The 17,169-nt window shown below is 48.3% G+C and overlaps 1 protein-coding gene across 4 annotated transcripts in view; it reads right to left on the bottom strand.

Moving 5' to 3' along the window:
- SLIT1 (slit guidance ligand 1) overlaps positions 1–17,169 on the bottom strand; it is a 178,784-nt gene that overhangs the window by 102,017 nt on the left and 59,598 nt on the right. The gene's annotated exons all lie outside the window — the stretch shown is intronic.

Here is a 17,169-nt window from a genome sequence, read left to right as displayed (position 1 = left end):
CATGGAGCCTTAACCAGTGGATCACCAGCAAAGTTCGAAATCCACATTTTGAACAAACAGATTTCCATCTCTAGTTTGAGAATGGCTATCTCAAGTCCTTGCATGTAATATTTAAGATGTTGCTTATTACATCTAGAAGTTTTGAGGTGTCTGGGCCCATGTGGTACCCTAACATTTCCTGAAGGCCTGAATATCACATAATAACCAAGGTAGCTTCACAAGGTCCCCATGGTGCAAGAAGGTTTAAGGCTCATTTTGCTGATGGGGAAATGGAGGCTCAAAGAGGTGACACAAACAGCCCCAGATCACAGGATGTGTGAGATGGGTCTGAACCTTCATTTTTGCAATGTCCATCAGCATCTCAAAGACTCTGGAGCCTTCCTAACTCTAAGTAATGGTGCTCTCAAGGGCTTTATTCAGGCTTGTGGGACACAATTCAAACTCCAGCTCACGCTAACAGAAGATCAGCATCCGTGGCATCCACCAAGGTGCTCTTCTAGCTCCAAGGTGGTCATTGTGGGTTCTGACAGTCAACCAAGAAAGGCAAGGTGTAACCACAACCTGTGCTCATCTTGTCTGCCCAGGAGAACACACATTTCTTAAGGAGAAATAAAAGCTGGCTAGTCTTTCCTACAACTTTAATAGACAAGAAGCAACGTGTTTAATGATTCAAACCCCAGCTCTGTCACACACCTGCTGTGTAACCTTGACAAAGTACTTACCCTCTCTGAGCCAATTTCCTCATCTGAATAATGGGGATTAAAAAATTTTTACCTCATAGGGTTGCTGTGAGGTTCTGTTGTTGTTTAGTCGCTCGGTCATGTCTAACTCTTTGCGACCCCATGGACTATAGCCCCCCAGACTCCTCTGCCCATGGAATTTTTCAGGCAAGAATACTGGAGTGGGTTGCCATTTCCTACTCCAGGGGATCTTCCCCACCCGGAGATTGAACCCGAGTCTCCTGCTTTGCAGGTGGATTCACTACCACTGAGTCACCTGGGACTTCCCTTATAGCTCAGTTGGTAAATCATCTGCCTGCAATGCAGGAGACGTTGGTTCGATCCCTGGGTCAGGAAGATCCCCTGGAGAAGGAAATGGCAACCCACTCCAGGATTCTTGCCTGGAGAATCCCATGGACAGAGGAGCCTGGCAGGAACAGTCCATGGGATTGCAAGAGTTGGACACGCTGCTGCTGCTAAGTTGCTTCAGTCGTGTCCAACTCTGTGCGACCCCATAGGCGGCAGCCCACCAGGCTCCCCCGTCCCTGGGATTCTCCAGGCAAGAACACTGGAGTGGGTTGCCATTTCTTCTCCAATGCATGAAAGTGAAAAGTGAAAGTGAAGTTGCTCGGTTGTGTCCAACTCTTAGCGACCCCATGGACTGCAGCCTACCAGGCTCCTCCGTCCATGGGATTTTCCAGGCAAGAGTACTGGAGTGGGGTGCCATTGCCTTCTCCAGAGTCGGACATGACTTAGTAACTAAACCACCACCACCACCTGGGAAGGCCAAATGAAATAATACATATAAGGTGTTACCATGGTGACTGGAAATATAATAAGTCCTCAATAAATGATAGTTTAGAAAAAGGTATTTACACACACTGACAACATATGACTTAGAGAGAAAGAAAAATACCTCTCTTCTCTGACCTGCCTGTTTCACGCTGACAGACACAGGCCTCCCCAGAGGCTGGAGGGGTGCAGAGGCAATCGTGGCTCTCCTCAAGGACTGTTAGGGGCGGCCACTGTGCTAGACCCCGTCTGCTGTCCTAGAGGGCCAGTTTGCTCGGCCGGAAAAGTGTTTCTGGCTAAGTTAAAATTAAAAAGAGTTCCCCTTCCTCACTGCCTCTCCCACCTTGTTGTAAACCTGTAGGAAACTTCTCCGGGGAATCCCACCTTCAATGTGAAGGTCAGGGTGTCAGCTCATCACCTTCTTTACTACTACACAGACAGCAAGCAAATCCCGTTTCCGTGATCCTTGGAGGCGGGGGACGGGGGTGTCTGTTTATCTTTTAATGGAAAGGGGAGAAGGAAAGTGAGCCTTCCTGGCCAACCTAACCACTGCTTCTGTGTTCTTCAATTACTGGTACAAAATGATTTGATGAGAGGAACCAAGCCGACATCTGGGTTTCAGTTAGCATCTGACATGGGGCCTCGCTAATTAATGTGGAAACATGAATTGACAAAGAAAGGCTCAGATCTGAGCGCAGTCAGGGAGAAAGCTGGCTGATGGGCCGTGAACAGAAGGTGGTGCGTGGCGGGCGGCACCGAGGTCACCGGGAGTGTCCAGGAGGACTCGGAGATGGCGCCTTGTGTTCACCCCTCCTTCCCGGCTTTGTCATCTGACCCCCAGAGGACAGGCAGGAGGTGGCCCAGCGGCAGCTGGGAGGGGCACAGCTGACGCCGTCTCTGTGCTGGCAGCCAACTAGAAAGACAAAGGGACCCAAACATTTCAGCCCCATCAGCCAGACCAGTCATGTGTTCCGCCTGCCCAGAACTGGCACGCTGTTACAGCTTCTCAGCTTCAAACCTTCCCCATACAGTCTTAAGAGTAAAAAACAAACGAACAACATACATATATATATACACACACACACACACACACACACACACGTATACATATATAAATGTGTGTATATATATATATATATATATATACAGAACATATAGAAATACATACACATTTAACAATCATTTATCAACAGATCACATACTAGGCACCATGCACGAAGCTAAGAGCTTTAAACGTTATGACGTTTAATCCCCATACCAAACTGGTAAAGCTTTATCTCCACTTTACAATTGAGCCAAATGAGGCCCAGAGAAGTTAAGTTAGTTGCCAATGATTGCACAGCAAGCAAGTACAAAGCCAGACTCCAGCCTAGGTTCGGGCAGAGGAGGACCATATGCCAGGCCCCCTGTTAGCACAGATAGCTCTCCACACCCTCCTCTTTCCCCTCCCCATCCCTATAATTGTCAATGTGACTTTTTTGCAAGGAGGGAGTGTTGGAGACACAGAATCTCTGAAAATTAAAGCTGAGGAAGCCCCCAGATCATTGGTGGAGGTCCACGTGTATCCACATGGCTTTGGAGGCAGGCCTGAGCCCAAGGGGCAGTGAGCAAGTGGATGGGACCCCCACCCTCCCCACAAGATCTTTTTTGTATCACAGAGTTTTATGTGAGATTTGGCTTTAATTTTTTTTAAGAATCTGTCACCTGTAGAATTTGTGACCTGCTGATTCAAATTCACCACCTACATTTTATCGTTAAAGCAACAAAAACCCAGGCAGGTGTTGTGACTGGAGCCAAAACACAGGTTTCCGGACCCCAACACTTCCTGCTTCACACTGTGTCCGCTGGGCAGCTCTGAATGGAGGTACAGTCCCTTCCTGGCACTGTGCTTTCTCGGGCTCTGCATCCTGCTAAGAGCACGGGCAAGTGCCTCCTGCTTGGGGTGTTTGCGACTGGAAAGCAACAGCACCTAGAGAGTGCTTGGCGCACAGCAAGTGCTCCATCAATGTGAACTATTATCACCGTTTTGCTTCACTGCTCCATGATGCTCAGATAAAGGCTCCCATCAGCCACTGGATGCTGGTCTTCCCTCCCCACCTCCCATCCCCACCCAGTGGGGGTAGTAGCCCATCTGAAATGAGAGCTGATTCAGACAAAATGCTTCCTTCATACAGTCCCTGGCTTGTAGAACTCCATCAAGGTTGATTAGTATTGTGGCGACCATTATTGTGTTACCTATAAGTCTTCTCCCTCCCTGCCTTCCCTCCATGACTTAAGAGACATCAAGACCCATTTCACTGGCCTGAAAGTGCCAGCATCTCACACCTTTCTCCAGGCTGACAGTTGGCACTACTCTGCATTCTCTCCTTCTGTAGACCTATTCATCACTCCCCTGTTTCCTTTGGCTTTTGAAAATTAATTATCAGTGATTTGTTAAGTTCATTAGCTCTGCTTCTCAACAGCATGGAAGGCCTGCCATCTGGACCCGCATTTTCATTTTTTATGCGAGTTGTTCCATAATTACACAATAAGCGGTGTCACCCTGTGAAGCCATGCTGAACGCACTCAGCTTACCCCTCCTCTCCCCAGACTTACACAGTCTCTCCCCAGGACAAGCAGATCTGCCCACCCTGCTCTTGGGGCCGCCCTCCCTTCAAACGCAGGGCCCCCTCCATCTTCCTCTTCTTAAACATTTACTGAGCCCACATGAGGCCCAGATCTAGTGGAGGTGCTGTTTGAGGTTGCCGTCACTAACCCATTAGCAGGTGAGGAAACAGAGGCTCAGAGAGACGAAGCAACTTGCTCACAATAAAGCATAATTTTCAAGTAGTTGAGCCAAGACCTGAACCCAAGTCCTAAATAAACACCAGAAAAACCATGACTGTAGCATGATCCTGCAAGCTCATCCCCTGCCTTTTGCCAAACCCAGTTTCCCTCCTGCTTCCCACTATAGGACCTCTCTAATGTGTAGCCCTTCTTGACTTCCATTTCATCCACCCATTCTTGCCTGATCAGCTATGGTCCAGCTCAGTTCCACTGCTTTATAGACGCCAGATTGTGGACAGGGCGGACGCACGTGAAACCACATGAAGAATGGATTCTATTTATTGAGCACTCACTACATGAAAATATTAAATGCCTGGATCACTTCATTTAACCCGCTCAAGAATCTTATAGGCAAATGACTACAGGAGTTATCATACCCATTTTACAGAAGATAGGCTTAGATCTAGAGAGATAAAGCCAGTGCCCTTGGTTGTCCAGTTAATAATCTGCAGAACCAAGATGTAAACCGAGGCACTCCGACCTCAGAGTCTATTACACCAACCTCCCTCACAAGGAAACAGTTAACTACATGCCTGAGAGGCTGCTACGCACAGAAGGACGCTGACCATAACAACTCCATTTTAGGCAAATTAAAGCCCATTTTCATGTAAATAATCAGTAGAGAAGACAATTCTTAGAACACTCATTCAGCATTTACTGAACACCCACTAGACAGAAAGGGCCAAGTCAGGTGTTAGGGACGCTGAGAACACCATAAATGTGTACCCCATCCTCCCAAGATCCCAGACCCTGTACAGGTCATTACAATGTCCAAGGGCCAGATGCATGTTACAAAGAGGTAAAGTCAAGGGCATCAAGGGAGCACGTGACAGAGGAACCCCATCCAGCCCACAAGGTGATGAAGGAAGGCTTTGCCACGGAAGCAGTGTCCCAGCTGAGACCCAGAGGATGGCAGAAATTGTCCCAATGATGTGTACATGAGCACGAGTGTGGATATGCCTGCACACATGTGTATACACACTCGCACACCTCTCCAGAGAGGGGTGTGTTCCAGGTAAAGAGGACAGAATATGTGCAAGTCCAGAGTCAAGCATGAGGATGGCACACCTGAGGAATGCACAGAGGCTGGTACCACCTGGAGAGCAGCAGGTGATTTATTCCTTCCACGAACATTTACTGCCCGCAAGCCATACTCCCTGGGATTCCTTTGTCTGGCAGTTTCTTTGCCAGCAAACTTGGTCCAGCTTTGGAAGTCAGCCCTTCTAAAATGAGCTGCCTCATTTTCTCAGTTTCTTGAACAGTCTTTTAGCCTGTGCTTCACCAACTCTCCTGAAAATCTCCCTAAAGCCAAGCAGGTTCTCCCTAAAACCCTGGCGTCTTTTACCAGCATGAAACATTTCAGCAAAACAAATAGATTCCTTCAAAAGTTCCATGGACTATAAGAGAGTGAGCCAGAGTGAGCCACCAGCAGAAGGGAAGGGGAATGGTTGCCTTTCACTTGGCAAAGAATGTAACCCAGGCAGAGGCTGGACAATTAGATTTCTCAGGAACATCTGGACTGTCCCCGGACAATCCAGAAAAGGCACCCACCATGTGCCAGGCCCAGCGGCAGGCATGTGTGGAGACAGAGCAGAAATCCAGTACAGGTCCCTGGATTGAACCAGGTCACGAGGAGGGAACAGCTAGCATCGGAAATGCAAGGCACACTTAAGTGCCAAAGCAAAGCCCTAAAGCTGGGTTCTCAGCCAGAGCCTTGCCAACCTTTGGGCAGCACAGGGTATATTTTTCCAAGGAGTCCTAAGAATCCACCATCAGATACTGTCAGCTGAATAAACAGTATGTCTCTCACATGTCTATAGACTCAGGGGGATGAGTGAAAAACAAATGCTCTTAAAAGCAGGGCTGCAGTGGGAGCCTCAGGGCTAAGGCCACACGTGATTTCATTTTCTATGTGATACGATTCCAGGATATTTGAATATGTATAACAAATATGCGTAACCTTTATAAAACTTAAATAATCTAAGTAAAAATAGCACTGCATTCATAATGTCTGTGTCCCTGTATATTTTCTGAAATGATGCCTGTTCCAAAGTCCAGTAATGATCTGGCAGGGCAGTGGAGGGAGGCTAGGACATCTTTTGACATTCAGAAGCGACCACTGGCCTTGGGAAGGTTAGGCCTCAGGGGTGGGGGTCTTTTGGCCCTGAACTCCCCTCACATGGTGCTGCCTTCCCTCGAGCCCTGCTATTCCAAGGCTGAGGCCATTTCATGCCTTATCAATAATTCACGGGTACAAACAATAGTGCCAGCTGGGTAGCCTTGGTGGGTGGAGGAGGGGCCTCTGAGGAGGCTGGTGGGATAAAGCTCTAACCCTTTAGAAGCAAACAGCTTTGGAAACACTCTCAAAGCCCCCCACCCCAACATTCTTCTCAAAGTCAGTGGGATTCCCAGGAATACCCAGCATGATGCCCATTTACCCCCCTAGGAACACTAGGCATGGCCAGTCCAGCCCTTAGGCAGGGAGGCAGCATGGGCACTAGAAGGACCATTAGACCAGGAATCAGAAGGGCAGATTCTAGTCCTAGCTCTGCCACGTGCCTGCTGTGTGATCTAAGGTAAGTGGCTTAACCTCTCTGAGCTTCAACATGCTCCTAAACAAAACGGAGATGGAATAGAAAAATGGGCAAAGGACTCTAACAGGCAGCTTAACAAAAGAAAAAAAAAAGGCACACAAACAACCTTATAAACTTTATGAGTGTGCTCAAGCACACTCATAATTAAAGAAATATAAGTTTGACTCATTATACTTGATCAAAAATGAATAAACTCAAAGAAAAAGAGGTCAACTTGTGTACCAGAATCAAGCAGTAGGGGAGTGGGAGGGGGACCTGGATGAAGGTAGACAATCACTTCATGGCAAATAGAAGGGGAAAAAGTGGAAACAGTGACAGATTTTACTTTCTTGCGTTTCAAAAATCACTGTGGACAGTGACTGCAGCCATGAAATGATAAGATGCTTGCTCCTTGGAAGGAAAGCTATGACAAACCCAGACAGCATATTAAGAAGCAGAGACATCACTTTGACCACAAAGGTTCATACTGTCAAAGCTACAGTATTTCCAGTAGTCATGTATGGATATGAGAGTTGGACTACAAAGAAGTCTGAGCACCAAAAATTGATGCTTTTGAAGTGTGGTGTTAGAGAAGACTCTTGAGAGTTCCTTGGACTGCAAGGAGAGAAAGCCAGTCAATCCTAAAGGAAATCAACCCTGAATATTCACTGGAAGGACTGATGCTGAAGCTCTAATAGTTTAGCCATCTGATGCAAAGAGACAACTCATAGGAAAAGACGCCAATTCTGGGAAAGATTGAAGGCAGGAGGAGAAGAGGGCGGCAAAAGATGAGAGGGTTAGATAGCATCATTGACTCAATAGACACGAATTTGAGCAAACTCTAAGAGACAGTGGATGACATGTGAGCCTGTCATGCTGCAGTTCATGGGGTCACAAAGAGTCGGACATGACTTAGCAACTGAACAACAACAAAACAAAACGTACAAACTTCCAGTTAAATAAATACTAAGGATGTAATGATAATGTATTTGTTGTTGTTCAGTCATTCAGTTGTGTCCAATTCTTTGCAACCCCATAGACTGCAGCACACCAGGCTTCCCTGTCCTGCTTTCCGCAACTAGAGAAAACCCCACGCAGCAACAAAGACCCAGCACAGCTAAAAATAAATAAAATTATTTTAAAAAACTGATAGAGAAAAAGAAGAAAAATGAATTTGAAGGAAGTTTAAAAAAAAGTTAAAACCAGATGCTATGTTTAGCCCATTAAATTGGCAAAAATTAAAAATATTAACATTGCCTAATACCGAAAAAGGTGTCAAAACAGATTTTCATATATTGTAAAGAGGGTACAAGCTTTCTGAACAGCAATTTGGCAAAAGCCATCATAAAAGAAAAGGCATCTCGACTCAGTATTTCCAGTTCTAGAAGTTTCTCCTATAGGCCTAAGTGCTAAAACAGAAAGGTGCAGAAAATATTTCTGTAAGTCTGGATCACATGAAACCATGTCAGTAGCTGCATCTGGCAAGGGGGCCAGGAGACCTGGAATGGAACAGAGATTTCTTTTCACTTTATATGCTTTTGTCCTAATTTTTCAAATCAGGTACTAAATTTTTGATAACTTTAAGACATTAGGGTTTTGTTTTGCTTAGATGGAGAACATCCTGCCTGTGTGAAAATTAAATTCAATGGATGTGAGAGCGTTTTGTAAACTGTAGAAGATCACATACATGCAAATTGCTATTAGTTTGCACACATGTACAAATTCCCACAGGCAACATGGGCGTTTCTTAAAGAAGTAAACCACTTTTAGATCTAGGGGAGCAATGAATTGGGATGGAGTGCTCACTGCTTAGTTGGGGTCACACCACACTCATCCCCAGAGGTGTTTGCCAAGCCATTAAAAAGGACAGGGTCTGAAATGGCCTTTACCTAGGAGGTTCAGGGTAGGGTGGGGGTGAGGACAAACACCTCTTCATGGGCCTATTTCATCTGATGAACCCACTTCAAGGCCAGAGGCTGGCTCTCAAAGACCAGGGCTAAGGGATGCCTGAGGGCTTCATCTTGTGTAGTCACTCAGTTGTATCCGACTTTTTGCAACGCTATGGACCGTAGCTCACCAGTCTCCCCTGTCCATGGGATTTTCCAGATAAGAATATTAGAGTGGGTTGCCATTTCCTTCTCCAGGGGATTTTTCTGACTCAGGAATCAAACTCATGTCACCTACATTGGCAGGCAGATTCTTTACCACTGAACCAGCCACCAGGGAAGCCCATGAGGGCTTCATTTTACCATCTGACAGATGCCAACACCAGGCTGCCTGTGAGTGCCACCTGACAGCTAGAACAGGCCTGATACCCAGTCTCCTAACAGCTCATTTGGTGCCAGGTACTCAGGACCCACTCAGAGAACATGTGTGGAGTGGAGTGGATGAATGCACATCCATGAATAGGCAACCTGCTAGGAGCTCACAGACTGTTGGACCTGGAAGGACTTTCTGGAAGCCTATGAGCCCCAGATGGGCCCACTCCTGCACAGATGGAACTTGCCCAAGACCCACAGCAAGGAGAGACGGGGGTAGACTCAAACCCAAGACCTGTGAGCTCACTTGGCACTTCCTGCCCTTCCCTGAGTGTGCATGGAAGCCACACTGCTCTGGACCCAACGGGCTGCCAAACACTCCTTTCACTGGCACCATGCTCAGGCTTTTAGGTTTTTAAGTTGGTCTACAGTCTGACAGTTTTGTAAAGTATTCAGACCAGAGCCATCAAGTCAGCCGTATAATTCAAAACAGGAAAGGAAATGCCTGTCCCTACCACGTTCTGCACAGTCTATACTGTCCCTACAAGATGCCAGGAGGGCGCAGCTCACTGCCGCCTTAGAAGAGGGACTCAAGGTCTCTCCCCAGTGGGGTCAGAACATCCCAGATGTACAGAAGCAACTCTCTCTGCAAGGGTCTCCTCAGCAACCATGTCCTCTGGGTACGAAGACGAACTCCACGGGCTCTACTGGCTCACTCATCTGTATTCGAGCTCCACTCTACAAAGAACCATGCACCGAAGGGGCACCTGCCACTGAAGGGGGACCTGTTCCCCCCGCCCCCTGGCTGGGCTGGGAACTCCTGCCACCTCTCCGGGCCTCAGTTTCTTCATCGGTAAAGTCAGGAAGTGCTTTAGCCCCTCTCTCAGCTTCTTTCCAGTTCTTATGAGGCTAAAGCAATGATTCCTTGGGGATGAGAGGTGGAAAGACCCCAAAGACAAAAATTTTCAATGAACTGACAAGCAACAGCCCCGGACTGACCAGCTCCCACACCAGCCTCCTAGGCAAGCCGAACAAAGACGCCCTGGGAAGCCACCACATCGTGTCAGAAAGAGTGTGCACTCTGGATCCCCGGCCCCTCCCCTCCACCACCTCACTCAAGAAAAGCCAGCCTCAGCTTCCGCCGTTATTTCAATCCTCAGGCCGCGCTGCCATCTTTCAGAAGATCTCTACAGTCTCAGGACTCCGTCCTTTCCCTTCCACGCAAAGCCTGAGCCAGAGTCCCCATGGGCTCTTCACTGCGTTTGAGGTGAAAACCTTTTGAACAAACATGTGTAATCGCAAAGATGAGCCCAGCAGGATAAGCAAGAGTGTTCATCTCTCACCTGGCACAATGCCTGTCTCAGGCAGCCTGGGCCCACTGTGACTACACACACACACACACACACACACACACTCCCCAGTCCTGCTCCCCTTCAGCAGCTCACCTCACTCAAAGCTCTTCCGTCGAATTCCCCAGAGCTGGCCCTCCCTCCTCCCCCTGACTTGGGGAGCCAGGGAGCCAGAGGTTAACACAACCCCTCCTCCCCAAAGCCCACAACCTGCATTGTGTGTGTAGGAGCCACAGAAAGTATGGCATCAAAGAAAGGCACGCCTGGAGCCCGGAGCCCAGAGCCCAGAGCCTGAGGCTGATGGCGGTTGCTAAGAGACAGAGGATGCCCAGCTGGAATCGTGACTGAGGTTTCTTGTTTATGTGAGAGCAACATGAAGAGGGAAGGAGAGGACGTGTTTGCTGTGATGAATTTCAGTCTCTATCAGATCCTGCCAGACGGAAAAAAGATCTCACTTAGGATTATACCCAATGACATTCTGTCTCTCCAGGCTTCTGGCAGCAGAAAATGCTATAAGCCCCATTCCTTAAATGTATGCCCTGAAAAACTAAGCCTATATATATATATATATATATATGTATGTATACACACACACACACGCACACACACATCCTATGAGAGGGTAAAAGTGAGGCATTCTATTTTGTAAGATGCAGTGCTGAAAAAGGGTAGTTCAGCCTCAATCTGTAGACTCAGCCAGTCTCCATTCAATCCTGGCTTCCCTGCTGTGTGTCTTCAGACAAATCTCTTAACCCATCTGTGCCTCAGTTTTCACAAAGGTAGAATGGAGTTAATATAAGTCCCTCATAATGTATTGTGGGGACTGACTCCAGTAACCCATGTTAAGTCCATGGCACAGTTCCTGTTCTCAGGCCCCAAAGATATTCATAGTTTACTAAACGTGGATTGCCAGAGCAAGATCATCCATGGCTCCTTATTCCAAGATGAGGAATTTGAGGTGCAGAATGGTCAAACCAGGAGTCCTGTGACTGCCTCAAATCCGTGAGGGAAGAGAGGGTCATTTCCCTGCCACTCCACCATCCCTCTCTTCCCTCCCCTGGGAGAGGCAGCAGCACCTCCCCCCAGTCTCCCAGGAAGGTGGCCCTGAGCCCTGGTCACCCCAGCCCACTCCTCACAGCCCACTCCTCTGTCTTCATTCCTTCATTCAACACACAGGTCCTGAGCGCCTCCACCTGCAGAACCCAGTCAGGCCCTGAGCATTGCCTGAAAGAGCATGACACACCCTGCTCCCCAACAGATGCAGACTCAGCCCCTTCCAGGCCCCCCTCCGGGCCCCTGACTAGGACTAAGGCCCTTCTATCCTCACCTCTTCTTACCAGGACCCTGTGGCTGATCCCCATGCCTTGCCTGGCCCTGGCATAGCCTCTAGATCCCAAAGAGGGTGAGGGCAACAGGAAGAGGGAAAGCAAACTCTCCCAGAAGGGCAGGAGGCAGGTCCAGGGAAAGGGGACTTGGGGGAAAAGAGAGAGACTTTGCAAAGCATCCCCAGAGGGTAGATGAGCAAAGTTTCTAAATCCAAAGCTCTGATGCGTGGATTTATTTGTGTAAAAATGTGATGTTTCCTCAAAAAAAAATTAAACACAGAATTACCATTTGATTCAACAACCCCACATCTGGATATGTTCTTAGCAGCTTTCTTCACAATGGCCGAAAGGCAGAAACAACCCAGATGTCCACTGACTGATGAATGGGTAAACAAAATGTGCCATATCCATGCAATGAAATATTACTCAATCTTAAAAAGGAAGGAAATCCCATCACATACTACAACACAGAACCTTGAGGACATTATGCTAAGTGAAATAAGTCAAATACAAAAAGATAAATACTGTATCATTTCTTTTATATGAGGTGGTAAATTCTTGGAGACAGACAAAAGACTGGTGATTGCCAGAAGCTAGGGGCCTGGGGGAAATAGGGAGCTGTTCTTTAATGGGTACAGAATTTCTATTTGGAAAAATGAAAAAGTTCTGGTGATGGATGGTGGTGACAGTTGTACAAGGTGACTGCATTTAATGCACCAAACCATACATTTAAATGATTAAAATGGTGAGTTTTATATTATACGTATTTACCTCATACACATACACGCACAGGTGTCCAACATAATCACATTTAGTTGCACAGTTAGCACAGCACATGTGTGTGTGCTAAGTCACTTCAGTCGGGTCCAACTGTGTGCAACCCTGTTGACTGTAGCCCCACCAGGCTCCTCTATCCAGGGGATTCTCCAGGCAAGAATACTGGAGAGGGTTGCCATTTCCTCCTCTAGGGGATCTTCCAGATCCAGGGGTCAAACCTGAGTCTCTTGCGTCTCCTGCATTGGCAGGCGGGTTCTTTACCACTAGCACCATCTAGGAAGCCCACTTAGCACAGACCCTCCTTGAAAAAAACTGAAATAACAGTACATTTGGGAGCAACACAGAAAACATGAGGGTGAGTTGTCACCTGTGAAGTGGAAACTTCCAGAAAACAGCATTTGAATAAAGCTCACAGAGCGCCAGTCCCAAGACCCATATCCCCCAGGGCAGCTGAGTCCAGGGAACCTGCAACCTTGGCTATTGGTGAGTGTGAGATGTGGAAGCAGGGGGAGATCACAGATCACTCACTAGGGGAGCAGCAAGGGCGCCGGGGCACTATTAGGTCTAATGCAGACGGGGCTCCAAACGCCCTGTAGAAGGAGTTGGTAATTAGGTTTAACTCCCGCCTGGCTGGTGACCTCACACATCAGCTACCCTGTGGGCCCAGTGTTCTCATGAGAAAAACTCGGGCCAATGCTCTCAACTCGACAGAAGTATTAAGAAGATTAAAGAAATAAGGAGAGAAAACACAATGTAATGGAGAAGAGCATGAGCTCTGGAGCCAGACTGCCTGGGTTCAAATCCTGGCTCTTTTAGTTTCTAGCTGTATGACCTTGGGCAAGTTACTTAACCTCTCTGTGTGACAGTTTCGCCACTTTAGAAATAAGTGTAACTGCACTGACTTTGGATGCTGCTTGGGAGAATTAAATGAGTTGGCTCAGACGGTAAAGAATTTGCCTGCAATGTGGGAGACCCCGGTTTGATTCCTCCGTTGTAAAGATTCCCTGGAGAAGGGAACAGCAACCCGCTCTAGTATTCTTGCCTGGAGAATCCCATGGACAGAGGAGCCCAGTGGGCTAAGTCCATGCGGTTGAAAAGAGTTGGACACGACGGAGCAACTAACACTTTCACTCATTTTCAAGCATTTGGAACAACGTGCAGCACATGGAAACAGCACTTCAGCACTGCTGCTACGACTGGTGGTGATGGTACTGTGGTGGCCATACTGTCCTGAGTTGAAGTGTCTGTCTTCCTTTCCTCTTACTCGGATTTGATCAAGAAACACACCCTGTGGTCTGAACCCCCAAGAAGCCCAAGTTCCCTGAGTGGGTGGGACCTGGACCACGTGAACAAACCTTGTGCTCAAATCATGCGTGGCTGGGACATTGAACAGAGTCTGTGGGGCCCAGGCAGACCTGAGGAGTGAGGATGGCAGTGTGCAGCAGGCTCAGCGAGGCATGGTGGACAATCATGACCTTCGCCATCAGTCAGCACCCACACCAGGCACCTCCTCCTGCCTGAGGGACGCCCAGCCAGAAACAGCCTTTCAGTCTCTGTGCAGCTGTCCATCCAGGGCCCAGGAGGAGCCTCCAAATGCCCTTTTCAAATCCTGCCAACCTCTCTCACCACACACTCGCTCATCACAAACAGATCCACTCAAGCAGCTAATTCAAACAAATTCCGCCTGGGCGCTGGCTGCATGCAAGGCCTCCCTTTCGGGCAGTGCCCACCAGCCCCGGGCCGGCTGGAGGGGTGGGTGGTGGCTCCGGGCACGCAGGCCCAGGCCAGCCTGCCAGTCATGGGCCAATGACACCATCACCACATTTCTGGCTACCCCAAGAGGTGCCAGGCCCTGGAGAATCCCACCAACAACAGAGGCTAGTCCTGTGCTCTAGTGTGCCATGTCCCAAAGGGTTCCACCAAAGTGCCCTAAAAGCAGAGTGCAGCTGCCATGTACTGAACTTCTCGGAGGTCTCCTGTTTTATCTGAAACATTCTGGTACATTTTGCATTCTCCTTAACGTCCCAGTTTTGGTTTGACCAACACTTATGATGACGGCCACTATGTTCAGAACTGCCTTGTTTCAGGCACTGTTACAAGCTCTTTATATTTATTGCTTCATTTGTTGTAACAGGCCTCTGAGGCATCAATAGATCTGATTAGTACCTGAACTGGGGCAAGGAGAGGTCAAGCAACATCCCCAAGGTTACACTATGAACAGTCAACTGTTCACTATAAACGCAGGACTGAGATCAGAAATCCAGCCTGGGCCCCGGCTGCTCTCCACTAACACTATCTAAATGCAATGTGCAAAACTGTTTTCAAACACTTAACTGTCCATTTCCCCCCAAAATTCAAGTGAATCTGAAGCTCCAGGACAAGTGCGCCATTTAGCCCTGTGACTGTAGGCCCAGACTGGCTCACTGACTTGGCCCCTGAGGCAACCAAACTCTTCAAAGTTCAGGTTCCAGGTGCTAAAAACTGAAGTCCCCCTCTGCCAACCACATCCACTGCCTCTGGCTCTCCGGACACTGCCCTCTACAGGCTCAGGTAATCCCAGTTCCCAGACGAAGCTGACTTGAGATGCCCCTGCAGTATCAGCTCCCTCTTCCTCCTCACGGTGAAAGAATTTACAATGATAGCATGCCTTGGTTTGCTGCCCTCTTAGGAGTCCCAGAGCTGACCCCTACATTTCTCAGTCCAGACCAGACCCCTGGGAGTCCCCGTGGTTCCCTGAGTCTCAGACTGTATATAGGCACCTGTGCCACAGATCCATAGTCGAAAACTTGGACCCAAATCCTGTCCATCTGGACTCCACCTTGGGTCTTCTTTGTGGCTCAGCTGGTGAAGAATCCGCCTGCAGTGTGGGAGACCTGGATTCGATCCCTGGGTTGGGAAGATCCCCTGGAGAAGAGAAAGGCTACCCACTCCACCTAGGCTCCCACCCCAGGCTACAAACCCCAGCTACAAACCCAGGCCATAACCCCTCTCCCCTGTCCCAGTTCCGGGTACTATCTTTAAACTCCAAACTACAACTAGACAGAACCTAAAATGACAAACGCCCACTCATTGTATGTCCAAGGGCCACACACCCCAACTTTTCACTGTGCACTCCCCTACTTAATGGGAGTCCAGCCACCACTGGGCTCTCCAGAACCCACCAGAATGTGCTGGAGAGGCCCGTGCCTCTGAGATGCTGTACCTCGTCAACCCGACTACATCCCCAGCATCGACTGGGCCAGTACTCACAGCTCCCAAACCACCCCTTTCCAGCCCGAATTAAGATCTTCCTCATGAAAGAGAATGGCAACGTTGTCAAGCAGCAGGAACCATCCAAAGATGAGCATCCACAATGGGTATGAAATAAATCACTGGGAGTCCCACTTCCGGAAGGCCTTGAGTGTTTGGATGAGGAGCAAGAAAAACAGTCACTAGTTGATGTCTGCAGGTCATACAGGAAACTGGAGTAGAGAGAGGCATGTTAATAGCAGCATTACTCACAATAGTCAAAAGGTGGAAGGAACCCATCGAGGGATGAATGGATAAACAAAAGGTGGTACAGACACACAACAGGATATTATTCTGCTTAAAAAGGAAGGAAATTCTGACACAAGCTACAACATGGATGAACCTTGAGGACATTCTACTAAATGAAATAAGCCAGTCACAAAAGAACAAATATTGCATGATTCCACTTCTAGGTACCCAGGGTAGTCAACTTCATAAAGATAGACAATAGAGTTGCTTAAGGGGTACAGGGTTTCTGTTTTGTGAAATGAAAAAATTCTGGAGATGGGCTGTAAAATAATGTGACTACACTTAATATTAGTGAACTGTTCACTTAAAAATGGTTCAGATGGTAAGTTGCATCCTATATATATTGTACCACAATTAAAAATCTAAAAAATATGATAAACTGAAAGTGGGGGAGGACTATTTTGAAGTAAATTACACACGACCTATTTCATCTCTATTCAATAAATTGCATTTATGAGAAGCTGTGCTTCAAGGTTTGGGGAGGAAAGATCTGGATACGTCATGAACCTGCTATACTGTGACACCTCCACTCTGTCCTCAAGTTTCCTGGCTGCTGGGTCCCCTGGGTCACTCTCACTGGACATCACTTTGGACAGCCTTGTGTCCCCGCTGTGCTCAATGTGGACAGTCTCTTTGCTTTGACCACGCCCTCAAGCTGTCTGGCCTGGAAGCAGACGTCCCTCCAAGTTCGTTGAGCACTTCCTGGAACATCATAGCTCCATCAAGCCTGGGGGGCCCCCAGCTCCCAGCAGGCAGCCCTGAACCTTGGTCAGGCCCATCACAGGGCTTCTGACCTCCCCAAGAGGCTGTGGCAGCCTCACTTCCTCTTCCCAAAGGGGTATGTTGGCTCTGCTCTGGTGGGGCAACCATTAGCCAGCCCCATTGAATGCCCCTTGCCCTGTCCTGTCCACCCACCTCCACCCTCCAAGGCCCCGGTGTCTCCACTGTCACTGGGAGCCACAGTTGCGTGACAAACGACTGAGGAGGTCCTGGGGCTGCCATTTCATTCTGCA

The sequence above is a fragment of the Giraffa tippelskirchi genome, chromosome 2 (assembly GCF_054371585.1).
Source record: "Giraffa tippelskirchi isolate mGirTip1 chromosome 2, T2T-mGirTip1v1.2.pri, whole genome shotgun sequence".
NCBI classification, from domain to species: Eukaryota; Metazoa; Chordata; class Mammalia; order Artiodactyla; family Giraffidae; genus Giraffa; species Giraffa tippelskirchi.
Note: the sequence above shows the minus strand (reverse complement) of the source record. Positions and strands in the feature narration are given on the sequence as shown.